Consider the following 25867-nt stretch of genomic DNA (forward strand, 5'->3'; position numbering starts at 1 on the left):
CATTCAGAGACTTGTCCCGAAGCCACTCCTATGTTGTCTTGGCTGTATGCTTAGGGTTGTTGTCCTGTTGGAAGGTGAACCTTCGCCCCAGTCTGAGGTCCCGAGTGCTCTTGAGCAGGTTTTAATCAAGCATCTCTATGCTTTGCTCTGTTAATCTTTCCCCCAATCCTGACTAGTCTCCCAGTCCCTGCCGCTGAAAAACATCCCCACAGCACGATGCTGCGACCACCAGTCTTCATTGTACGGATAGTATTGGCCAGGTGCTGAGCGGTGCCTGGTTTCCTCCAGACGTGACATTTGGCATTTAGGCCAAAGAGTTCAATCTTGGTGTTATCAGAACAGAGAATCTCATTTCTAATGGTCTGCGAGTCATTTATGTGCCTTTAGGCAAATTCCGTCTGGCCACTCTACCATAAAGACCTGATTGGTGGAGTGCTGCAGAGATGGTTGTCCTTCTGGAAGGTTCTCCCATCGCCACAGAGGAACTCTGGAGCTCTCTCCATAATTAAGGCCCTTGTCCCCAGAAAGAGTCTTAGTGGTTCCAAACTTCTTCCATTTAAGAATGATGGAGGCCACTGTGTTCTTGGAGACCTTCAATGCTGCAGACGTTTTTTGGTACCCTTCCCCAGATCTGTGCCTCAACACAATCCTGTCTCTGAGCTCTACGAACAGTTCCTTCGACCTCATGGCTTGGTTTTTTGAAGTTGTAGAAACATGTCAAGGATGATCAATGGAAACAGGATGCACCTGAGCTCAATTTCTAGTCTCATAGCAAAGGATCTGAATACTTACGTAAATAAGGTATCTGTTAAAAAATATATATAAATTAGCAACATTTTCTGGAAACATGTTTTTTCTTTTTTATTATGGGGTATTGTGTGTAGATTGATTAGGGACATTTAAAAAATATATATTTTAGAATATGGCTGTTATGTAACAACATTTGGAAAAGGTGAAGGGGTCTGAATACTTTCCGAATGCACTATAACCAAGGGTTATGAGTCAACCCGCGCTCTAGTGTTGGTGTGTGTTTCTATGTCTGTGTGTGTGTACACACTGCGGCGGCGACTGGTGCTGGAGGCTTTGAAAGGAAACAATTAAATGGGAGAGTGGTGGTCACTTCCTAATTTGTGTTCCGCTAAGAGAGAAAAAAATAGGGTAAGGAATGCAGGAATGATTGATAAAGCTGGTACACAGAGTGTGGCGCTGTCGTCATAGCACTGGGCCAACCCCAGACTTTTATTTATTTCCCCCCGGCAACCGCAGACACAAACCGGTAGTCTGGTTTTCTACACCTGAACAGACCAGCAGCTGCCCTTTTTTGCTTTTCCCCTCTAACACACAAACATACACTTCCCATACAGACACGTACACACACAGTAGGTTTTAATGCAGGAACCATGATACCAAGATTTACTGCCCAAACCCAAAAGTAAAAAAATCTAGTTTGATTTGTCGCATACACATATTTAGCAGATGTTATGTTATTGCGGATGTAGTGAAATGCTTGTGTTCTTAGCTCCAATAGTGCAGTAATATCTAACAAAACACAACAATACATGCTTGTCTATGCTTCAATAGTCGTGTTTTAGTCAGGCTGGTCTGACTAAAATACACTCGTCATCTGAGCACAACGTTTGTTGTTGAAAGCTGAATGAAAGGTTTATTGTTTTTGTCAAGTTGACAGTGTTTCTTTGGACATTTTGTTTTTATATTATTTTATTTTATTTTGCGTTCTGTTGGGCATAGTTGCTGTGAGCGCTGCTGTCTGTCCCGGGATGCTGCCAGATTCCGCATAGGGGGAGAGACACGGACGCCCAGCTAGCCGAGCTGGCTCGGCTCTCAAATGGAGATCGCTATTAAAAGTTTCCAGCACTGCAGGAGCGGTGTTTACTTTACTTTGTTCCGGGACAATGTGGAACGTGCTGACTTTCAATGAAGCAACTGCTTGCTTGCGGAGGACAATGGGGCGAAGTGGCTATTCTTAGCAAGCAGGTAGTAAACCTACAAAAGCTACTGGGGAATCCATGCCCGCCTACTTTTAATTTGTCTTCCACCCCAGTAGCAGCACGCCACTTTGGTCTGGTGGAAGTGTCGCCGCTGTGTCGGCTCTCCACAGCCAACTGGTTGGTGCTCAGAAGGGATCCATTCCCGAAGGCGTCACTCCTGGAGAACGGAGCTGTTCTTGACCCAACCAACCAGCCATGGAGATACGTCAGTCGACGTGGAAGTTGAAGAAAGCATCCTCTGGCGACAGGGGTCTCCTTGGAGATGTTAAGCCCGGACCTGACACAGACCAGAAATGACTTTGCCGCCCTGGATCCAGAGGTTCTGGCGCCTTCTTCCTTAGGGGCTTCCCATCCGAGATCGGATCCAGAGGTACCTGCGTCTTCATCCTCTATTCTGTCTCGCTCTCCGGTGGCTTCTACCTCGGGTTCAGATCTTCAGTGCTCCCACCCTCATCAGAACGTAAGGCTGCCTGAAAAACCTGCCCATTCAACATCACCAGCTGTCATCATCGGCAGCTTTATGGTGAGAATCATCTCGGTCACCAATGCAAAAACCCGGTGCTACCCAGGAGCACAAGTACAGGACATCACAAGGCTGCTTCCGATTGTTCTACGGCAGATGCCGGGAGCTGACGCTGTCGTAGTCCATGTGGGGTCAAACAACATCAAGAGGGTTAGCTCTGAACATCTGAAAATTGATTTTAAAGAACTGATTTTAGCATTAAAAGACCCCCCAAAAATGGGCAGTCATTTCAGGTCCAGTACCATCTTTGGGCCGCAGGTGTGAAAAGATTACTGAGGATAATAGCGGAGGATAATGCCACTCATATTTGCCACATCTTCAATTTAAGCCTACTAGAAAGTGTGTGCCCTCAGGCATGGAGGGAAGCTAAAGTCATTCCTCTAGCCAAGAATAGTAAAGCACCCTTTACTGGCTTAAATAGCTGACCAATCAGCCTGTTACCAACCCTTAATAAACTTCTGGAAAAAAATTGTGATTGACAAGATACAATGCTATTTCACAGTAAACAAATTGACAGACTTTCAGCACGCTTATAGGGAAGGACACTCAACAAGCACAACACACAAATGACTGATTATTAGCTGAGAGAAATTGATGATATAATGATTGTGGAGGCTGTCTTGTTAGACTTCAGTGCAGCTTTTGACATTATTGATCATAGTCTGCTGCTGGAAAAAGATACAGTAGGTGTTATGGCTTTACACCCCCTGCAATAATGTGGATAAAGAGTTAGACAAGTAACAGAACACAGGTGTTCTTTAATAGAAGCTTCTCAAACATAATCCAGGTAGAATCAGGAATTCCCCAGGGTAGCTGTTTAGGCCCCTTACTTTTTTCAAACTTTACTAACGACACCCCCATAGCCAGTGTGTCTATGTATGCGGAAGACTCAACACTATAAACATCAGTTACTACAGCAACTGAAATGACTGCAATACTTAACAAAGAGCTGCAGTTAGTTTTGGAATGGGTAGCAAGAAAGAAGTTTGGGTCAAATTATTCACTAATCTCTAAACCTCAACTACATGTCATAATGAATAATGTGGAAATTGAGCAAGTTGAGGTGACTAAACTGCTTGGAGTAACCCAGGATTGTAAACTGTCATGGTCAAAACATATTGATACAACAGTAGGTAAGATGACGTGAAGTCTGTCCATAATAAAGCGCTGCTCTGCCTTCTTAACAACATTATCAACAAGGCAAGTCCTTACAGGCCCTAGTTTTGTCGCACCTAGACTACTGTTCAGTTGTGAGGTCAGGTGCCACAAAGAGGGACTTAGGAAAATTGCAGTCGGCTCCGAACAGAACAGCACGGCTGGCGCTTAAAAGTACACGGCAAGCTAACATTAATGACATGCATGTCAATCTCTCATGGCTCAAAGTGCAAGAGAGATTGACTTCATTACTACTTGTTTTTGTAAGAGGTTTTGACATGCTGAATGCACCGAGCTGTCTGTTTAAAATATGTACAGACACATGCATACGCATACATTGTAATATTGTTGTATGGTGGTATTAAACATTTTGTATTGTAGATATGTAGTGGTGTAATAATGTTATATGATGTACTGTTTTATCTTTTTTTTATATGCAGGAAGAGCTGCCTTGGCAGCAGCTAATGGGGATCCCTAATAAATACAAATACAAAGCTTGCTGTACAACATTAAAACCCATTCAGTCTGTCTATTAACAGGCTCTCAAAGTGCTTGATAGGAAGCGCAATAGCCATCATCACTGTTACATCCTCAGAAAGCATGAGAGCCTTTGTTGGGAAAATCTTGTGCAATACACTGACGCATGTCTTGCATTCAAGATCCTAAATGGCCTGGCTCCCAGAAAACCCAAACCTATGGCAGCAGATTCACAAGGTCTGCCATGAGAGGTGACTGTATAGTTAGTTCCCTTAAGGAAAAGCATCTTTTGTAAATCCGCTTTCTCTGTGAGAGCTTCCAATGTCTGGAACACACTGCCATCAGACACACATACAGTGGGGCAAAAAAAGTATTTAGTCAGCCACCAATTGTGCAAGTTCTCCCACTTAAAAAGATGAGAGAGGCCTGTAATTTTCATCATAGGTACACTTCAACTATGACAGACAAAATGAGAAAAAAAGAATAGGAAATCACATTGTAGGATTTTTTTATGAATTTATTTGCAAATGATGCTGGAAAATAAGTATTTGGTCACCTACAAACAAGCAAGATTTCTGGCTCTCACAGACCTGTAACTTCTTCTTTAAGAGGCTCCTCTGTCCTCCACACCTGTATTAATGGCACCTGTTTGAACTTGTTATCAGTATAAAAGACACCTGTCCACAACCTCAAACAGTCACACTCCAAACTCCACTATGGCCAAGACCAAAGAGCTGTCAAAGGACACCAGAAACAAAATTGTAGACCTGCACCAGGCTGGGAAGACTGAATCTGCAATAGGTAAGCAGCTTGGTTTGAAGAAATCAACTGTGGGAGCAATTATTAGGAAATGGAAGACATACAAGACCACTGATAATCTCCCTCGATCTGGGGCTCCACGCAAGATCTCACCCCGTGGGGTCAAAATGATCACAAGAACGGTGAGCAAAAATCCCAGAACCACACGGGAAGACCTAGTGAATGACCTGCAGAGAGCTGGGACCAAAGTAACAAAGCCTACCATCAGTAACACACTACGCCGCCAGGGACTCAAATCCTGCAGTGCCAGATGTGTCCCCCTGCTTAAAAACTCAACTTGTCGTGTTTGGAGGACAAAGAATGCTGAGTTGCAAACAAAGAACACCATACCTACTGTGAAGCATGGGGGTAGAAACATCATACTTTGGGGCTGTTTTTCTGCAAAGAGACCAGGACGACTGATCTGTGTAAAGGAAAGAAGGAATGGGGCCATGTATCGTGAGATTTTGAGTGAAAACCTCCTTCCTTCAGCAAGGGCATTGAAGATGAAACGTGGCTGGGTCTTTCAGCATGACAATGATCCCAAACACACCGCCCGGGCAACGAAGGAGTGGCTTCGTAAGAAGCATTTCAAGGTCCTGGAGTGGCATAGCCAGTCTCCAGATCTCAACCCCAAAGAAAATCTTTGGAGGGAGTTGAAAGTCAATGTTGCCCAGCAACAGCCCCAAAACATCACTGCTCTAGAGGAGATCTGCATGGAGGAATGGGCCAAAATACCAGCAACAGTGTGTGAAAACCTTGTGAAGACTTACAGAAAACTTTTGACCTCTGTCATTGCTAACAAAGGGTATATAACAAAGTATTGATATAAACTTTTGTTATTGACCAAATACTTATTTTCCACCATCATTTGCAAATAAATTCATCAAAAATCCTACAATGTGATTTTCTGGATTTTTTTTTCTCATTTTGTCTGTCAGATGAAAATTAAAGGCCTCTCTCATCTTTTTAAGTGGGAGAACTTGCACAATTGGTGGCTGACTAAATACTTTTTTGCCCCACTGTATCTCATATGGAGCACAGTTCACAGTGCATGTATTGTCTCATCAGTTCGTTTTTTTTATTGTCAGGTACATTTGCTGCAGCATAGCCTACATTAATATTAGGACTAATATTTCTGAATGCGCTTGTAATTTACACATTTCCTTCTTGCTTTCGGGGGTCACCTTATTTTTGATAGTAACGATTATTTTAATTTTAATTGCAGCTGCAAGGTTTTAATAGACTATCACTTGAATATCGTTGCTTTAAATCATTGTGCACACGACACTGTCTTTCTCTCCATCAATTGCATCTAAAATAGATAATCCTTTTCAAGATGGATACAGTGCATTCGGAAAGTATTGACTTTTTCCACATTTTGTGTTACAGCCTTATTCTAAAATGGATGTAATCGTTTTTCCCCTTATCTACACACAATACCCCATAATGACAAAGTTAAAAACAGGTTGCTAGAAATGTTTACAAATGTATAAAAAATGTAAGACAATAAGACATGTACCTTTTACTGAGGAGGGGCTTCCGTCTGGCCACTTTACCACAAAGAGCTGATTGGTGGAGTGCTGCAGATATGGTTGTCCTTAAACCACTCGAGTATTGCTTTTGCAGTATCCTTAGGGTCATTGTCCTGCTGGAAGGTGAACCTCCGTCCCAGTCTCAAATCTCTGGAAGACAAACAGGTTTCACTCAAGAATTTCCCTGTATTTATCGCCATCCATCATTCCTTCAATTCTGACCAGTTTCCCAGTACCTGCCGATGAAAAACATCCCCACAGTGAAGCATGGTGGTGGCAGTATCATGCTGTGTGGATGTTTTTCCATCGGCAGGGACTGGGAAACTGGTCAGAATGGATGGTGTTCTCGGGGTGATGAGAGTAGTTGGGTTTGCGCCAGACATTGCGTTTGCCTTGATGAGAATAAAATTGATATTTTTGGCCATCTGACCAGAGTACCTTCTTCCATATGTTTGGGGAGTCTCTCACATGCATTTTGGTGAACACCAAACGTGTTTGCTTATTTTTTATCTTTAAGCAATGTATTTTTTTCTGGCCACTCTTCCATAAAGCCCAGCTCTGCGGAGTGTATGGCTTAAAGTGGTCTTATGGACAGATACTCTAATCTCCGCTGTGGAGCTTTGCAGCTCCTTCAGGGTTATCTTTGGTCTTTTTGTTGCCTCTCTGGTTAATGCCCTCCTTGCCTGGTCCATGAGTTTTGGTGGGCAGCTCTCTCTTGGCAGGTTTGTTGTGGTGCCATATTCTTTCCATTTTTTAATAATGGATTTAATGGTGGATTTAATGGATATTTTTTTGTAACCCAACCCTGATCTGTACTTCTCCACAACTTTGTCCCTGACCTGTTTGGAGAGCTCCTTGGTGTTCATTGTGCCGCTTGCTTAGTGGTGCCCCTTGCTTAGTGGTGTTGCAAACTCATGGGTCTTTCAGGACAGGTGTGTATATATACTGAGATCATGTGACAGATCATGTGACACTTAGTTAAATAAAGTCCACCTGTGTGCAACCTAATTATGGTACTTCTGAAGGCAATTGGTTGCACCAGATATTATTTAGGGGCTTCATAGCAAAGGGGGTGAGTACGCTCCACTTTTTAATTTGTATTTTATTTTTTAAAACAAGTAATTTTTTTCATTTCACTTCAACAATTTGGACTATTTTGTGTATGTCCATTTACATGAAATCCAAATAAAAATCCATTTAAATTACAGGTTGAAATGCGACAAAATAGGAAAACCGCCAAGGGGGATGAATACTTTTGCAAGGTACTGTATAACCAAGACGACTCAAAGCTATAATCGCCGGCAAAGGTGCTTCTACAAATTATTAATTCAGGTGTGTGAATACTTATGTAAATGAGATATTTTTGTATTTCATTTTCAATACATTTGTTAAAATGTCTAAAAACATGTTTTCACTTTGTCATTATGAGGTATTGTGTGTAAATGGGTGTGATTTTTTTTAAATGATTGAATTCAGGATGGAACACAAAATGTGGAATATATCAAGGGGTGGAAATGCTTTCTGAAGGAATAGTATATAGATGTCCTAGCCTACCTCTTTCATGTAATAACCTCAATGCAATATTAACCTTATTTATCTTAAGAATACTGAGTTAATCTGCATATGCTTCTAACTTGTAACCTCTGACTCCACTCTTGTGCAGTAAGCACCTGATCTCTCTCTTCTGGCCTCTCTCCTTAGCTCTTTCGGAGTCCCAGGAAAAGCTAGACTAGAATAGCTTGTTGATTTAAAATAAAAAAAATCTTATACTAATAGACTATTTGAAGAGGGATGAAAGCTTGCTCTCGATTTCTGAATGTTAAATACAGCGGCCAAAATAACTCATAGGGAAAGAAGAGAGAACGTGTGATGGCGATAGGCTACAGCAGTTATTTATTCAGACCCATTACCATTAAAATATTTGTTGTTCTGTGGTGTGTAATGAAGAGCAACCAGACGCTGCACTTCATACATTTTTTAAATGACTTATTCCAGTTACTAATAAGCATGGACCCATTACGAAAAGGACTGTAAAAACGGCTAAATCCCTGTGGATTGATGAGGAATTTAAAAATGTAATGGCGGAGAGGGACGAGGCAAAAGGAATGGCAAATAAGTCTGGCTGCACAATCGATTCACAAACATATTCCAAATTGAGAAATCATGAGAATAAAGAATAAACTATACTACAGTATGAAACAAAGATACATGACAAAGAATGATAGTAAAAAGCTTTGGAGCACCTAAAATTCAATTTTGGGCAAAAAGGCAAACTCAGCTCCACCATTCCCCAGCGCAGCTGTCTAGGCCCCTTACTTTTTTCAATCTTTACTAACATGCCACTGGCTTTGAGTAAAGCCAGTTTGTCTATGTACGCAGATGACACTATACACATCAGCTACTACAGCGATTGAAATTACTGCAACACTTAACAAAGAGCTGCAGTTAGTTTCAGAATGGGTGGCAAGGAATAAGTAAGTCCTAAATATTTCAAAAACTAAAAACATTGTATTCGGCACAAATCATTCACTAAACCCTAAACCTCAACTGAATTGTGTAATGAGTAATGTGGAAATTGAGCAAATTGAGGTGACTGAACTGCTTGGAGTAACCCTGGATTGTAAAACTGTCATGGTCAAAACATATTGATACAACAGTAGTTAAGATGGGGAGAAGTATGTCCATAATAAACACTATCAACAAGGCAGGTCCTACCGGCTCTAATTTTGTCGCATCTGGACTACTGTTCAGTTGTGTGGTCAGGTGCCACAAAGAAGGACCTCGGAATATAACATTTTGGCTCAGAACAGGGCAGCACAACTGGCCCTTAAAAGTACACAGACCGCTGACAACGTTATGCAAGTAAATCACTCATGGCTCAAAGTGGAGGAGAGATTGACTTCACCACTACTAGTTCTTGTAAGAAGTATTGGCTAGCTGAATGCACCGAGGTGTCTGTTGAAACTACTAAGCACACAGCTCGGACACCCATGCATACCCCACAAGACATGCCACCAGAGGTCTCTTCACAATCCCCAAGTCGAGAACAGACTATGGGAGGCACACAGTCCTACACGGAACTCTATTCCACATCAGGTAACTGATGCAAGCAGTAGAATCAGATTTAAAAAACAGATGCAAATACACATTATGGAACAGCGGGGACTGTGAAGACACACACACAATAAGGCACATGTACACATGGATGTTGTGTTGTAAAATGTGATAGTGGAGTAGTGGCAACACACTAAATGTATTGGGTAAAGTGTTCCCGAAATGTAATGTCATGTTATATTTTAAATGATATATAACTGCCTTAATGTTGCTGGACCCCAGGAATGGGGATCCTTAATAAATACAAATTCAACCTTTGTGAAGAGAAGTGAAAGCCATCCGCGTCTTAGTCTTATATTATTCAACCACGTCATTACAATGATGACGATAAGGCCAATGAAACGTAGTTCACTTAACTGTTGAGTAAGAAAAAAATGAAAGCAACAATAGAGCAAGCAAGAGGAGGTAATACACATGTCAAGTAGGCTCTATTATTTTTCAAAATGAAGATCAAATTCGGGATCCTATAATTGTAACTTTGTAGGCCGCATGTCCTGCACCAGCATCTCTTGTTCTCTCCCAGCTTCATAATTTAAAAGAGGTGAGTAATTTCGGTTCATATAACAATATAGTACAGGAATACAGTCCACACTCAAAAAGATTACTGGAGCTGGTTTCATTTATTTACCCAAGAGAACATACATCTATGGACTTTTCTGTCATGCGCAATGTGCAGTAGCCTATCATATGTCATATGTATTGGATAATCATTTAGTTTTTTTGGGCCTGGGCTCATACAATATATTTAATGTAGGGCTTATACAATGTATTTAATGTAGGGCTCAGGTAGCATCTGGCTTGAATGTTCATCCCGATCAACGCTCTAATCAAATCCAGACATACTTACAGTATATGTTTCAGAATTACACTTTTGGCGGGAAATACTGGGTTACCCGGGAGAAAAGTGATTTAATCTCGGGATGGAACATTTGTAAAATACCTGGAACATTTTAAACCCTAACACACACAGTCAGTCAGTCAGTCAGTGCCAAAGTAGAAAGCAGATGTTATATTCCCTGTATTTTACAAATGTTCCATACCAAGAATAAATCACTGAGTCCTTATGAGTCAGAGATAAGACAATTCCACTGAAGTCAACCCCATAGAGAACACCACAGTTCCCAGATTAAGATAAAAGAATATTGACCACATCAATGTGAATGTTACCAACTTCACAATTCTAACATCCTGTCTCATCCTGCTCTGTTTGGTGTGATGCCTGGCTCTTTATTATTGTCATGACTCATGATTTAAATGTGTAATGGGATGTTTTATCCGTTGACATGTTCTGTTGTTTAGTTGTCATCATTGAATGGAATCACCGGCAATATTTAAATAAGAGTATGCAAAATGGTGATAATTGGTTACTGAATATTCTGTGTGTGTGTGTGTGTGTCTGTGTCCTCACACAAGCATAAACCAGTACACGGTACTGATGGCTGCATGCATGGCTTCTGCCAGAGAGGACAAGATCGTCAAGTGTGTGGAGCTGCTCTTGTCCAGAAACGCTGAACCTAACACATTCAACAAGTGAGGGACTCTGTGTCTGTGTGCGCATGAGAATGAGTGTGTCTGTGCATTTTATAGAGTGAAATTACATTCAATATCATCACAAGATACACACAGTACATTTTAGACTCCGCAGCACAGGGAATGATATGTGAACATGCAAGCCTCCTAGCCCTGGGTGACTATGAATGTGAAACACTAATTTCATTTCAGTTCACTAGAAATAAAAAGGACCATACTGTCATTTTTGAAGTGCAGATTATAAAAGGTCACATGCAGTACAGTTTGAAGTTCCTGTTCCTGTACATTGTATGGGTGAAGATAATATACAATAGATTACAGAATACGTCATGCTAATTCTTTAATACTATGTTCTGATTACACTTTATATTCTGAAAGCTCTTTTATATATTGTTTAATGTGATGGAATGTACTATGATAGAGGCAGTGTTTCCCATTGCCTCGCAACCATGTCTGGGTTTGATCCTGGCCTTGACTACCTTAAGACTTCTTCCTTTGCTGTCAACACTGGCCCCGTACACCACTGCAACACATGGAGTACGGTGTGTGTGTGTGTGTGTGTGTGTCAGTGTTGGTTGGTGTGCGTACATTGGTCTTCTGTGTGGAATGTCCTGTTATGGCATCTGCATGCACATGTACCCAGGCCTTCTTCAGACAGACAAAAAACAAACACTCATGGAGTGGGGGGAAAGAGCCCCCCCCCTCACCACCTAAACGCACTGTACTGTACACTGCCTGATGCTGCCCAGACACAACGAGTGAGGGAGGGATGGAAAGTGAGGGAGTGAGGGAGAGAGAGGAGGGAGGGGGATTCTGGAACCACTTACCCATTGTCATCATCTGTGGACATTTCTCATGGCAAGCGAAGGGTGAAGCCCTGAACTTCGCCCTCTCCCTTTCACCTCCATCGCCCCCACAAACTCTCCACCACCCTTGTCTCTTGCCCACCGCCTGAGCCACACACCGCCCAGAGCCCTCCAACACACACCGCCCAGAGCCCTCCAACACACACCGCCCAGAGCCCTCCAACACACACCAGCCAGAGAGTGAACAAGAGCAGGCAGGGTAGGAAATGTATTGTTTCCTCTCCAGCCAAAATATTTGAAGAACGGTAACAAAAGACAGAGAGGATGCGGACAAGTGGAAAGGGGGGGGAAAAATAGAGTTTCAGCAAAGGGAGGAGAAGACCAGGAAAGAAGACCAGGAGTTCTTGTGGGCAGAGAAATATTCCCCGCCACCCCATTGGCTTTTACATTCTGAGTTTTTGACCAGCAATTCATACCAGCTGCATTTCCTTCCCTCAGTCTCATAAACAAATTAACCCCTAAAGATGCTGTGATTGTGCAAAAAACCCAACATCTTGCTCCTGAACAGACAATAGGCTATGTGATCGCATCTCTAGTTTGTCCTCTGCAACCTCTACTGTACCTGTCCTCTGGCTTGTAAACACTTTTGGATACCAGCTGAATGTCAAGCTTTTTCCTGTCGCCTAATGACCCGTCAGCTGGATAAGAGTTGGAAATCAGTTTCAGCTGAAACCTTTTTGAGTTTTTTGCAACAACAACAAAAAACATCTTTGTATCGATTCTCTGCTCTTGTGTGGGAACTGGTGATCAAAAACACTTAAAGTACAAACACACACACACACACACACACACCACCCCTTCACTCTTTGGCTGCACCCCCGCGGTGAGCGAACAACCTTGTCACCTGTTTGCCACTGAGACCAACATCTTGGGAAAACAGGTTCTCAGGAAACTAAAACCGTCAGTGACCCTCGGGAGCCTGTCATGTCTCATGTGGTCAAAGAGGAAGTAAAAAGTGAATACCTGGAATATGTCAGGATGAGGATTAATACGCCCCTGACTCTGGGGCTAGATGTCACCAATACACACACACCCCCCTCTGGCCCTGGGAAACGTCACATTGTGATGAATGACCATAGGGCGTTCCCACACCTCTGGATTGATGTAGTTTCTTACCCTCTGTTCTGAGTCACGGGTGATAAAGTTGACTTTTATCAATGGTTATTTGCACTTGCCGGTTTGTTGCTCAACATACTGAACTTTGGCACAATGGGACGGGTGATCAGTGGCATGGGCCGCCTCACTCTTGCCCAATAACATTGTGTTTTGGGTGCCAAGTCTCATTAACCTAGACCTAGAGCATAGCTTGTTTGGGCCAAACAGTGTGGTGAATCACTAAGTAATACTGAACTTACAATAGTTGTTTTACTTATTGTAACTTACAGTAAGTAGCATATGTTTTATGTTACCCTAAAGCTGTCAAAGCCATGTGCCGCAGTGTGTGTTTGAAAATAATTGCTCCCTTACAGTATGTAAGTGAGTTTGTGAGTTTGTAAAACCCTGCTGTAGTTGGTCACTCAAGTTGAGGGCTTGGTGTCTGTTGCCCTCCAGTGGTTTCAAGTGTTCAAAACCAGTTCTACCACTCCTTATTTCTTACCCAGATAGGCAGGAGACAAGTTTAGCTTAGGAGAAGACAAAATGTCTGCTTCTCTCAAAAATGTACAGTAAACAATATATTATATTTTATTCTATTCCCATTCCCAGGTCTCGTATGACCTCCCTGATGCTGGTGTCCCGAGACGGCTACAGTCAGGTAATCAACTTGCTGGTGTCTCACGGGGCAGAGGTCAACTCCCAGGATGAAAATGGGTACACAGTAAGGATGGTGCCCACCTCACCTGGCGTGATGCCTGTTGTATAAGAGAACTCTTTGGTTTCATAGCTCAGCGCTCCCTGCATCCCAATAATCCCTTCTTTCTCCCCAAGTGTGGAATTTTTTACTTCCCTTTGGAGACAGATTTGAAAAAAAATACTGTTTTAACATATATGGTGGAAACTCTGTCCAGCCCATGCTTACACCAATCAAATGTTTTTACATTCCTTTCCTTGATTTTGACTGTGATTGATATTAATGAGTGACATGGTGATGATTAACCCATAGCAGTCTAAGCCAGGGATCGACAACTGGATTCAACCGCTGACCGATTTTTTGTTTGAGCGGATGGTGGAACTTGGCTTGCATTTCTACACGATCACGTGTCTCTCCATTATGCATCGGAATACATGGGAACAGATTTCTTAAATTAAAATCACTTGGGGCTGATTTCCTGCTGTTTTACAGTCTTGTGTCCAACAATGAACATTTTAAAAAAAAGTAAAAGTTGTTTTTGTTTATTATTTTTTTGCTCTGAAAACCTGGAGGGGTTCAAATGAAACCACCCGCGGGCCAAATTCGGCCGCCAGTTGAGGCACCCTGGTGTAAGCCGTCTAAGCCGCAGCATGCAGTTACAGTTCAAAAAGGAAATCAGTCAATTTAAATCAATTCATTAGGCATTAATCTAGGAATTTCACATGACTGGGCAGGGGCGCAGCCATGGGTGTGGCTGTGAGGGCATAGGCCCACCCACTTGGGAGCCACGCCCACCCACTGGGGAACCAGGCCCAGCCAATCAGAATTAGTTTTTCCCCACAAAAGGTCTTTATGACAGAGAAGAAGAAAAAAATACTTCAGTTTTATCATCTATCCGGGTGGCTGGTCTCAGACGATCCTACAGGTTAAGAAGACGGATGTGGAGTTCCTGCGATTTTTGAGTCCGGTTGAACGTACTGCCAAATTCTCTTAAACAACGGAGGCGGCTTATGGTAGCGAAATGAACAGTAAATTCTCTGGCAACAGCTCTGGTGGACATTCCTGTAGTCACCATGCCAATTGCACGCTCCCTCAAAACTTGAGACATCTGCGGCATTGTGTTGTGTGACAAAACTGTACTTTCCAGAGTGGCCTTTTATTGTCGCCGGCGCAAAGTGCACCTGTATAATGATCATGCTGTTTAATCAGCTTCCTGTCAGGTGGATGGATTGTCTTGGCAAAGGAGAAATTATCACTAAAAGGGACGTAAACAAATTTGTGCACAGAATTTGAGAGAAGTAAGCTTTTTGTGTCAATGGAACATTTCCAGGATATTTTATTTCAGCTCATGAAACATGGGACCAACACTTTCCATGTTGCGTTTATATTTTTGTTCAGTATATATGGAATTGTTTTAAGAATGTCATATCAAGGACCATTTAGCTATTTGATTTTAAGACCCCTTGAAGTATAAAAATAATCTATAAAACATACTTTTTTTTATTTAACACTATTATTTTACAAGGCAAGTCAGTTAAGAACAAATTCTTATTTACAATGACGGCATAGGAACAGTGGGTTAACTGCCTTATTCAGGGGCAGAATGACAGATTTTTACCTTGTCAGCTCAGGGATTCGATCTTGCAACCTTTTGGTTACTAGTTCAACGCTCTAACCACTTGCCTACCTGCCACCCCCTTACTGCTATTAGCCCATACAAACGCATTAAATAACAGATTCACTACATGGAACAACAGACAAATCTAAAAGGAAGTTTGTTCTGAAGTGTCTGTCATATATCTAAGAGATATAAGAAAGATGAGGAATTATTTGTATTGAACCCCTTATTTTTGGCACTAAAGTCTCCATATATACTCTACATTACCAAAAGTATGTAGACACCTGCTCGTCAAACATCTCATTCCAAAATCATGGGCATTAATATGGAGTTAGTCCCCCTTTGCTGCTATAAAAGCCTCCACTCTTCTGGGAAGGCTTTCCACTAGATGTTGGAACATTGCTGTCGGGACTTGCTTCCATTCAGCCACAAGAGCATTAGTGAGGTCGGTCATGGATGTTGGGCGATTAGGTTGCAGTCGAGCCTAATCGCCCAACTTGACTGCCAGTTCCATTTCATCCTAAAGGTGTTTGATGGGGTTGACATCAGGGCTTTGTGCAGGCCAGTCAAGTTCTTCCTCACCAATCTCAACAAACCTTTTCTGTATGGACCTTTCTTTGTGCACAGGGGCATTGTTATGGTGAAACAGAAAAGGTCCTTCCCCAAACGGTTGCCACAAAGTCGTCTAGACTGTCATTGTATGCTGTAGCATTAAGATTTCCCTTCACTGGAACTAAGGGGCCTAACCCGAACCATGAAAAACAGCCCCAGACCATTATTTCTCCTCCACCATATTTTGCAGTTGGCACTATGCATTTGGGCAGGTAGGGTTCCCCTGGCATCCGCCAAACCCAGATTAGTCCATTGGACTGCCAGATGTTGAATTGGATTCATCACTCCAGAGAACGCGTTTCCACTGCTCCAGAGTCCAATGGCGGCGAGCTTTACACCACTCCGGTCGACGCTTGGCATTGCTCATGGTGATCTTAGGCTCGTGTGCGGCTGCTCGACCATGGAAACCCATTTCATGAAGCTCCCGACAAACAGTTATTGTGTTGACGTTGCTTCCAGAGGCAATTTGGAACTTGGTAGTGAGTGTTGCCGAGCTCTTCAATAAGTCTGTTCTACTGCCAATGTTTGTCTATGGAGATTGTATGGCTGTGTGCTCAATGTTATACACCTGTCAGCAACGGGTGTGTGTGTGGCTGAAATAGCAGAATCCACTCATTTGAAAGTGTGTCCACATAATTCTGTGTATATATAGTGTACTTCCATTCATGTTTTTAAACCTGGTACTGTGGGACCTTCAGATGAGTCTTGTGAGGCATGTGGGCATCCTAGAGCAAAACAACATGTACCCATTTGTGAGAATCTCATCTTTCCACAAAAGGGTCATATTAGTGTGTGGCCCAAAATGCTTGAACGCTACAGACAGAAGTTGGCAGATCGGCTGTACCGACTTCAGACAAGTCCCAAGACACTTGTAGGGGTCATAGATCAAAACTGAGAACACTCATCTTTCCATGGAGGGGTGATAATAGTGTGTAGGCCAAACTGTTCGGACGCCTACAAGGCGATTTTGTGAGAAGACCCATTTTTAGGATGTCTCATGGTCTGACAAATCACTGCTCTAGGTTGGTCACCTTTCAGGAAGATGCGGAAGTGCGACATTGACAGAGGTGGTGGATTGAGACGCATCCAATGCAAGAAAAAACATCTCTAGCTTAAAGTGACAGATTTCTATGGGGATTTTAAAAATGATTCTAATTAGATTTCTGCAGGTCCAATGCAGTGAGAGGTTTGGAACCCTCTTTCCTATTGGTCTATTAAATAATTTACCACCTGGTGAGGTCACCAGGCAGGCCAAAAAGCCATCCCACCAAAACAGGCTGAAATTTCAGGCGGTCTTTTCAAACAGCTCGTACACTAAGAGGACATTAGCATAATTTTCAGAATTTCACAGTACTAGTCCAACCTTAGTGTAGAAGTCAATATAAAACAACAGAAAATCTATTTTTTGACTGCACTGGGCCTTCAATGATAAGTATATAGGATGGTCCTAGATGTTGATTGTAGATAACCTGTGAGCTTTGACCCCCAGGTCCGCCATACTGTGGCGGTGCAGTATGGCAGAGAGAAGCCGGTCCTCAAGCTTCTCTAGCTGGGGGCAGACAAGACCAAAGCAGGAAAGATTGAAGACTTTGGTTGTGTCAGCAGCAAACGACCACAGGTAAAAACAAATCAAACCACTTAGTTTGACCACAACTATGTACACAACTAAATACATAACTCTGGCATTCAAAACAACCACAGGTAAACATCAACCACCACTTTGACCACAGCAAAACTAGGTTTACCAAGCAGTTTGAAATGGTAGTCCATTTTCCCTGTCCCTTGTAAAACCCATTTTAAATCAAATGGGGAAGAGTTTCAGGAAACAAAGGTCATATCTCAACATTATATCAAATATATCTGCTCTTCTTCCCCCTCAGATTGCCAGGATCCTGGCGTCCCCAGGCCATGCCCTGGTGACCATCTTCGAGGAGACCTTCTAAGTTCTTCAAGAGGGACCCCGATCCCCCTGCTGCCTCCAAGAAGAGGGGAGAACATGGTTTCACCTCAGTTCGTCTTACTATTCCTCGCATCCCATCTCCTCTTCTCAACCATATTGGAGGAGGCGAGAGGATGCGAGGAAAGATTAATTGAGAAAAGGCCCCATCACAACTGTCAGTAGAGGCCAGGAGCCATGATTGTGTATTTGTGGCCCTCTAGTGGACATTAAGGGAAATGCCCTATCCCATTAAAACCTTCATACTTGTTTAGTCCTGTTTTGGGACTAGCTGCTAAATCTTCACAATATCCCTTTATCTCATGCCATATTTCTCACTGTTGAAGATTCAGTGTTCTAAATCTGACCTGTTTAAACTGTCAATGTTTATCTGTTCTAAAATATTTTAGGCAGAATTTTTAAATGGGCCGACTTGGTTCCGTGGGGTCTGTTGTTAACAGATGGTTGATGTAGTATGCTCTTAAACCTATTTATATATTGTCTTTATTTAACCGGGTAAGTTATTGAGAACACATTGCTTGTGTTCGAGAGCATGAGCAAACTGACTGATCTACAAATAATTATGAGTAGTTGATTTAAAAAGGTGATTTGTTGATCAGTGATTCTGCACAATACGACTGCAGTGTCGTATTTTAGCATGTACAGTTGAAGTCGGAAGTTTACATACCTTAGCCAAATACATTTCAACTCAGTTTTTCACAATTCCTGACATTTTATCCTAGTAAATATTCCCCGTCTTAGTTCAGTTAGGATCACCACTTTATTTTAAGAATGTGAAATGTCAGAATAATAGTAGAGACAATGATCCATTTCAGCTTTTATTTCTTTCATCACATTCCCAGTGGGTCAGAAGTCTACATATACTCAATTAGTATTTGGTAGCATTGCCTTTAAACTGTTTATCTTGGGTGAAATGTTTCAGGAAGCCTTCCACAAGCTTCTCACAATAAGTTGGGTGAATTTTGGCCCATTTCACCTGACAGAGCTGGTGTAACCAAGTCCGGTTTGTAGGCCTCCTTGCTCGCACACGCTCACTTTTGCACACAAATGTTCTATAGGATTGAGGTCAGGGCTTTGTGATGGCCACTCCAATACCTCGACTTTACTTTTTTTGCCACAACTTTGGCAGTATGCTAGTGGTCACAGTCCATTTGGAAGACCCATTTGCAACCAAGCTTTAACTTCCTGACTGATGTCTTGTGGATATATTGAAGCAAAATCGCAATCTTCCTCCTCATGATGCCATCTATTTTGTGAAGTGCTCCAGTCCCTCCTGTAGCAAAGCACCCCCACAGCATGATGCTGTCACCCCCGTGCTTCACGGTTGGGATGGTGTTCTTCGGCTTGCAAGCCTCCCCCTTTTTCCTCCAAACATAACGATGGTCATTATGGTCAAACAGTTCTATTTTTGTTTCATCAGACCAGAGGATATTTCTCCAAAAAGTACTCTCTTTGTCCCCATGTGCAGCTGCAAACCGTAGTCTGGCTTTTTTTACAGCGGTTTTGGAGCAGTGTCTTTTTCCCTGCTGAGCAGCCTTTGTGTCGATATAGGACTCCTTTTACTGTGGATATAGATACTTTTGTACCCTTTTCCTCCAGCATCGTCACAAGGTCCTTTGCTGTTGTTCTGGGATTGATTTGCATTTTTTGCACCAAAGTACATTCATCTCTAGGAGACAGAACACGTCTCCTTCCTGAACGGTATGACGGCGGCGTGGTCCCATGGTGTTTATACTTGCGTACTATTGTTTGTACAGATGAACGTGGTACCTTCAGGCATTTGGAAATTGCTCCCAATGATGAACCAGACTTGTGGAGGTCTACAATATTTTTCCTGAGGTCATGGCTGATTTCTTTTGATTTTCCCATGATGTCAAGCAAAGAGGCACTGCGTTTGAAGGTAGGCCTTGAAATGCATCCACAGGTACACCTCCAACTGACTCAAATGGTGTCAATTAGCCTATCAGAAGCTTCTAAAGCCATGACATCATTTTCTGGAAATTTCAAGGCTATTTAAAAGGCACAGTCAACTTGGTGTATGTAAACTTCTGACCCACTGGAATTGTGATACAGTGAATTCTAAGTGATATAATCTGTCTGTAAACAACTGTTGGAAAAATTACTTGTGTCATGCACCGACTTGCCAAAACTATAGTTTGTTAATAAGAAATTTGCAGAGTGGTTGAAAAACGAGTTAATGACTCCAACCTAAGTGTATGTAAACTTCCTACTTCAACTGTAAATCTTGGTGGGGAAAACTAAAAATATATGTTTTAGATGCATGCCAGCAAAGCCACTACACTGCGAAACACTAAACAATACATGAATTGCACTATAACGGTGACAAACTCTGCCCACAAACTGTTAGAGCCTACATAAACCTGCCCCAACAGCAGAGCTTTCTTTTCAGAACCATGGAGTGACTCCTTACCACTGCAACACCTGGCTATCAGCGGAGCCTTGTCTTGCAGCTGTGGTATCCCAGAAGGTTCCCCCGGGGGATGGTAATAGAGGGGAGGTACGTGAGGCGACGTTGGCTCCCTCTGCTGGGAATACGGGAGCTGGGCACCCAGACACAGACAGCTCCAAGTGGAGGTAATTAGGGAAAGTGCCAACCAGCCGTGGAGGCCAAATAAAAGGATCACTGTGGCACACCGTGAGGGTGAACGGGGAGAGACTGACACCGAGCAAAAGTAGAGAAGGACCCAGCCAAACATAAGTGATTTTCTTTGTTTATTTTCTGTCATAGTAAAGTTGTTTTTGCGGACTAAAAATCTCTGTTTCTATCTTTGCACGCTCAACCCAACACCCCACGGTTTACCATACAGCGTAACAATTAATTCAGCCTCATTTACTGCCTTTAAAATTTAAAGAAACAAACATAGCTGTTATGGCGGACTTGCCATATATGGTTTCTACTGACAATTGACATGTACAAACTATGGCATAAGGGTCGACGAGCAGATAATATGCAATCCATAATTTCGATTAAGACATTAATGAGTGAGCTAGGGCAGACGTAGTAAATATAACTATTTGTTCAGCACTTTTGAAATGTACAGGGACAGAATTCAGAACATGGGCCATTCTTACAGTATTCTCCCTGTACACCAAAGTCAGAACCGTAGGTTAAATAAAGGGGGCATATAAGCAGACAATGAAAGCTCTTACAATAGTTGATGATCACATTTCTCTAAAACAGGCTACAGGCTACATGTGCACCACCAAGTCAGAACAGTAAGCTCAGTTGAGGGGGAAAGGGACCAAATTATTAGGGTGAGGCACATGGGCTACTAACAGCTTACTAGACAACATACACTTAGTATTACTCTTAGCTACAATATACATACCTCCCTGGCATATTACATCATTTATGCAGCAGCATACAATATATTTTGGACTCACCTTGTGCTGTGCTCACTTGAACGGTCTATGTGGGCAAATTTTGTCATCAAAGTCTGGCATTCTCTGGATTTATGGTGCTTTCAAGACACCTGGGAACTCAGATAAAAACAATGTCGAATCATGATGTCAGTGATCTTCAAGTCGGAGCTCTAGAAAGAGGACAGTTTTCCCTGCTTGGAATTCCGAGTTGGATGACCGTTCAAAACGTATTTTTCCGATCGGAGCTCGTTGTTTTTCCCCAGAGTTCCCAGTTTTCTTGAACTCACTGAAGTCTGAGATGTCCTAGTTCTGAGTTTCCAGTTGTTTTGAACACGTCAGCAGTCATGCTGGATTGACAGCATGACATGTATTCAAAGTTTTCTAGCTCATAATGTTGAATGTTCTCTTTTAAGCTTGGAAAAGAGACCCTTACACCCAGACTTGGACCACACACTCACTCCACTGAATAGCAGGCTAGTGATTGCTTTGCAACGCTTGCAGTTAGCCACTGATTCCTTCCTTGAGCCTTCTTGTATCGGCACCTTTAATGTAACTCTATGGCAGCACCAAAGTTGCTTGAATTTTTGCATTCCCCCCGTAGATTTTGCAGTGACGTAGTGTCCCCATGAGTGACAGAACAACTGAGCCAAGATCAGCAAAACTAGAGAAAGCAAAAAAAATAGACCATATTCAAATGCAGCTTTATTAACACAATGATTTTTTAAATCGATAAAAAAAATAAAAAAATACATTGTTTGCAAACTTATATAACATAATAAAATAACATGCAAAACAGGCGGCCTCTGAATGGCAGGGCGCAACTACACTAACACATACTGTAACTGTAATGTACATCTCAGGGTGCAGGCCAGGGTTTGAAGCTGTCATATATATATATTATATCGATCATTTGTTTTCTGGGAATGAAAATGACATCACTTGGAGCTACTTGTTGACCATGGAGAAGGATGACCAGGGAGAAGAAATGACCAGGGAGAAGGATGACCAGGGAGAAGGATGACCAGGGAGAAGAAATGACCAGGGAGAAGGATGACCAGGGGGAAGGATGACCAGGGAGAAGGATGACCAGGGAGAAGGATGACCAGGGAGAAGAAATGACCAGGGAGAAGAAATGACCAGGGAGAAGGATGACCAGGGAGAAGGATGACCAGGGAGAAGGTAAGAAAGGCCTCCATGTCTGTCAGGTTTGCACCTGTGCCACATTTACACTAGACATTTTCAGGAAGAGACACAATTCAAGTATGAGTGCATTGGCTGTAATGTACATCCGTAATATTGTAATGACACAATGTAAACCCTGGCTAACTTAGGGTTGCTGGTGAGTTTTCCAGGTGTTAATACTGCATTCTTCCTCAGATTGGTATCTTCAACCCAGAGGACCAGCAGAAGGTTCTGAGTGTGGTGAAGGAGATGCATCTGGACCGGGTCGACCTGGACACACTCAGCCAGCTTGAGAACATAAACAGCGGGTACAGTACAAATCTTTTTTTCTTTCTATTAGAGTAATCCCTTCCAAGTTTACACATGCATTATACTTTTAAACACATAAGCCTAAAGACCAGGGTTTCGCAACCCTATCTTCCCCCCCAGACACATCACATTTTTGTTTTAACCCTAAACTGCCACACCTGATTCAATTAGTCAAGGGCTTGATGATTACTTGACTAATTGAATCAAGTGTGGCTGGGGGGGGGGGGTATGAAACCCTGCTGTGGACATCCTCTCTCCAGGATTCAGACATTACATTCAGGACCCCCTTCCCACCGGCGAGGTCTCAGCATCATCCCCGCAAACTGTACACAGTCCATTCTCCAGTGCTGGAAGTCATCCGTCAGACAGACGGATCCCACTGTTATTCTCCCACTGCCTCTTCAAGTCTCTGAGAGCAGAGTCCTAATGGTTTAAGCGGGCCATAATGATTTGTAAGGTGAGAGGAGATGGAATGAAATCCCCCCCCCCCTCTCTCTCTTTCCACCCTCTCTGTGACTGATGACAGGCCAGCTCTCAGGCCAAGCGACCATGTCTGCCTGCAGCCCCTCACGTCATGAATCCTGAGGCCTTATGGCCATGTTCTCCCCTCTATTCTACTTTTCATGCCAGGCATACCGGGCTACTTTTACAGAGACTGTACATCCCCTGAGGTAAATCCTCTGATGATGGCCACACTGTAAACATTACACCACTAAATACAGCATAAGGGATGTGGCTATGCTCATCCCAGGAGGTAGTGGCTACACTTTGTTCAGAGAGTTCACCCGGGTTATATTGACGTGGCCCATTTCATGTTCTAGTTGGGCTGGTACATGGCCAAAAGTATGTGGAAACCTGCTCGTCGAACATCTCATTCATTCATGGGCATTGACATGGGCATTCATTCATTCATGGGCATTGACATGGAGTTGGTCCCCGCTTTGCTGCTAAAACATCCTCCACTCTTCTGGAAGGGCTTTCCACTAGATGTTGGAACATAGCTGCGGGGACTTGCTTCCATTCAGCACAATGAGTGAGGTTGGGCTCTGATGTTGGGGTATTAGGCCTGGCTCGCAGTTGGCGTTCCAAATCACCCTAAAGGTGCTCGATGGGGTTGAGGTCAGGGCTCTGTGCAGGCCAGTCAAGTTCATGCACACCGATCAACACACCATTTCTGTATGGACCTCGCTTTGCGCACAGGGTCATTGTCATGCTGAAACAGGAAAGGGTCTTCCCCAAACTGTTGCCACAAAGTTGGAAGCACAGTTTAGAATGTCTATAGTTTAGAATGTCATTGAATGCTGTAGAGTTAAGATTTCCAGTCGCTGGAACTAAGGGGCCTAGTCAGAACCATGAAAAACAGCCCCAGACCATTATTCCTCCTCCACCAAACTTTACAGTTGGCACTATGCATTTGGGCAGATTGCATTCTCCTGGCATTCCCAGATTTGTCCGTCACACTGCCAGATGGTGAAGCGTGATTCATCACTCCAGAGAACGTGTTTCCATTGCTCCACAGTCCAATGGCGGTGAGCTTTACACCACTCTTGGCATTGCGCATGGTGATCTTAGGCTTGGGTGTGGCTGCTCATTCATGGAAATCCATTTTATGAAGTTCCCGACAAAAAGTTACTGTGCTGACGTTGCTTCCGGAGGCAGTTTGGAACTCTGTAGTGAGTGTTGCAATGGAGGACAGATGATTTTTACACGCTACGCGCTTCAGCAGTCCCCTTCTGTGAGCTTGTGTGACCTACCACTTCTTCGCAGCGGAGCCGTTATTGATCCTAGATGTTTCCACTTCATAATAACAGCACTTACAGTTGACTGGGGCAGCTCTAGCAGGGCAGAAATTTCGACAAACTGATTTGTTAGAAAGGTGATATCCTATGACGGTGTCACGTTGAAAGTCACTGAGCTCCTCTGTACGGGCCATTCTACTGCCAATGTTTTCCTATGGAGATTGCATGGCTGTCTGCTCAATTGTATACACCTGTCAGCAATGGCTGTGGCTGAAATAGCAAAATCCACTAATTTGAAAGGGCGTCCACATTCTTTTGGCCATGTAGTGTATGTTAGACGGCTTTCCACCTGCAGTACATGACAAAATGTACTGACAGACAGATGGGTGGACAGGGGGACAGAGATTTTCATACCGGGGGACAACTGACACAGATAGTCAAACCCAACTGACCGCTACACAACAGACAAATACAAATACATAAGACCCTGTGTGTGGCCAATGTCCAGTATTTCCCCTCATAACTCAAAAACGACAGTATAATATATACAACAACAAAAATTTCAACGAGAAAAAAAAAAACGAAACGTCACATCCAAATGATTTGTACATCATGTTCATCAAGGCTCCATTTGTTGTTGTTGTTGCTGCTGCTATCGCTCCGCTGTCCTGTTTTCGTTGACGGGTTATTTGATTTGAAATGGTACCTTTCCCTGCATGTGTAGCAGCCGTTTTGTGATGCCCACACTCTGTCAGCTTGCCGTGTAAACAGTGTCAGTCAGATTGGAGTTACTATCTCCTCCCCGGGACCTGGGACTATAGCGCTGTTAGTTATCTATCACACCAAAGACTGATAGGCTCTCGTTGCAACACTTAGTACAGGGATAGGAGAGCAGAGGGGAAGATAGGGGGAGATGTCTGTCTGCTGCAGGCAGCCTCTCTTTCCCTCCCTCCTGGATTAGGTGTACTGTACTGTATTGTATAGGGCTTCCCAAACTCGGTCCTGGGGCCCCCCCGTGTGCACATTTTGGTTTTTGCCCGAGCACTACACAGCTGATTCAAATAACCAACTCATCATCAAGCTTTGATCATTTGAAGCAGCTGAGTAGTTCTTGGGCAAAAACAAAAATGTGCACTGCGGAGCAGCCCCAGGACCGAGTTTGGGAGGGACACAGGTTGTGCTGCTCACCCACACAATTAAGCTCAGACCGTCACACTTGGGGTCGAAGTGTGAAGAGACCCATCAACACCGAGTTGGCTGGAAGTGTACC

The sequence above is a fragment of the Oncorhynchus clarkii genome, chromosome 1 (genome assembly GCF_045791955.1).
Source record: "Oncorhynchus clarkii lewisi isolate Uvic-CL-2024 chromosome 1, UVic_Ocla_1.0, whole genome shotgun sequence".
Taxonomy (NCBI): Eukaryota; Metazoa; Chordata; class Actinopteri; order Salmoniformes; family Salmonidae; genus Oncorhynchus; species Oncorhynchus clarkii.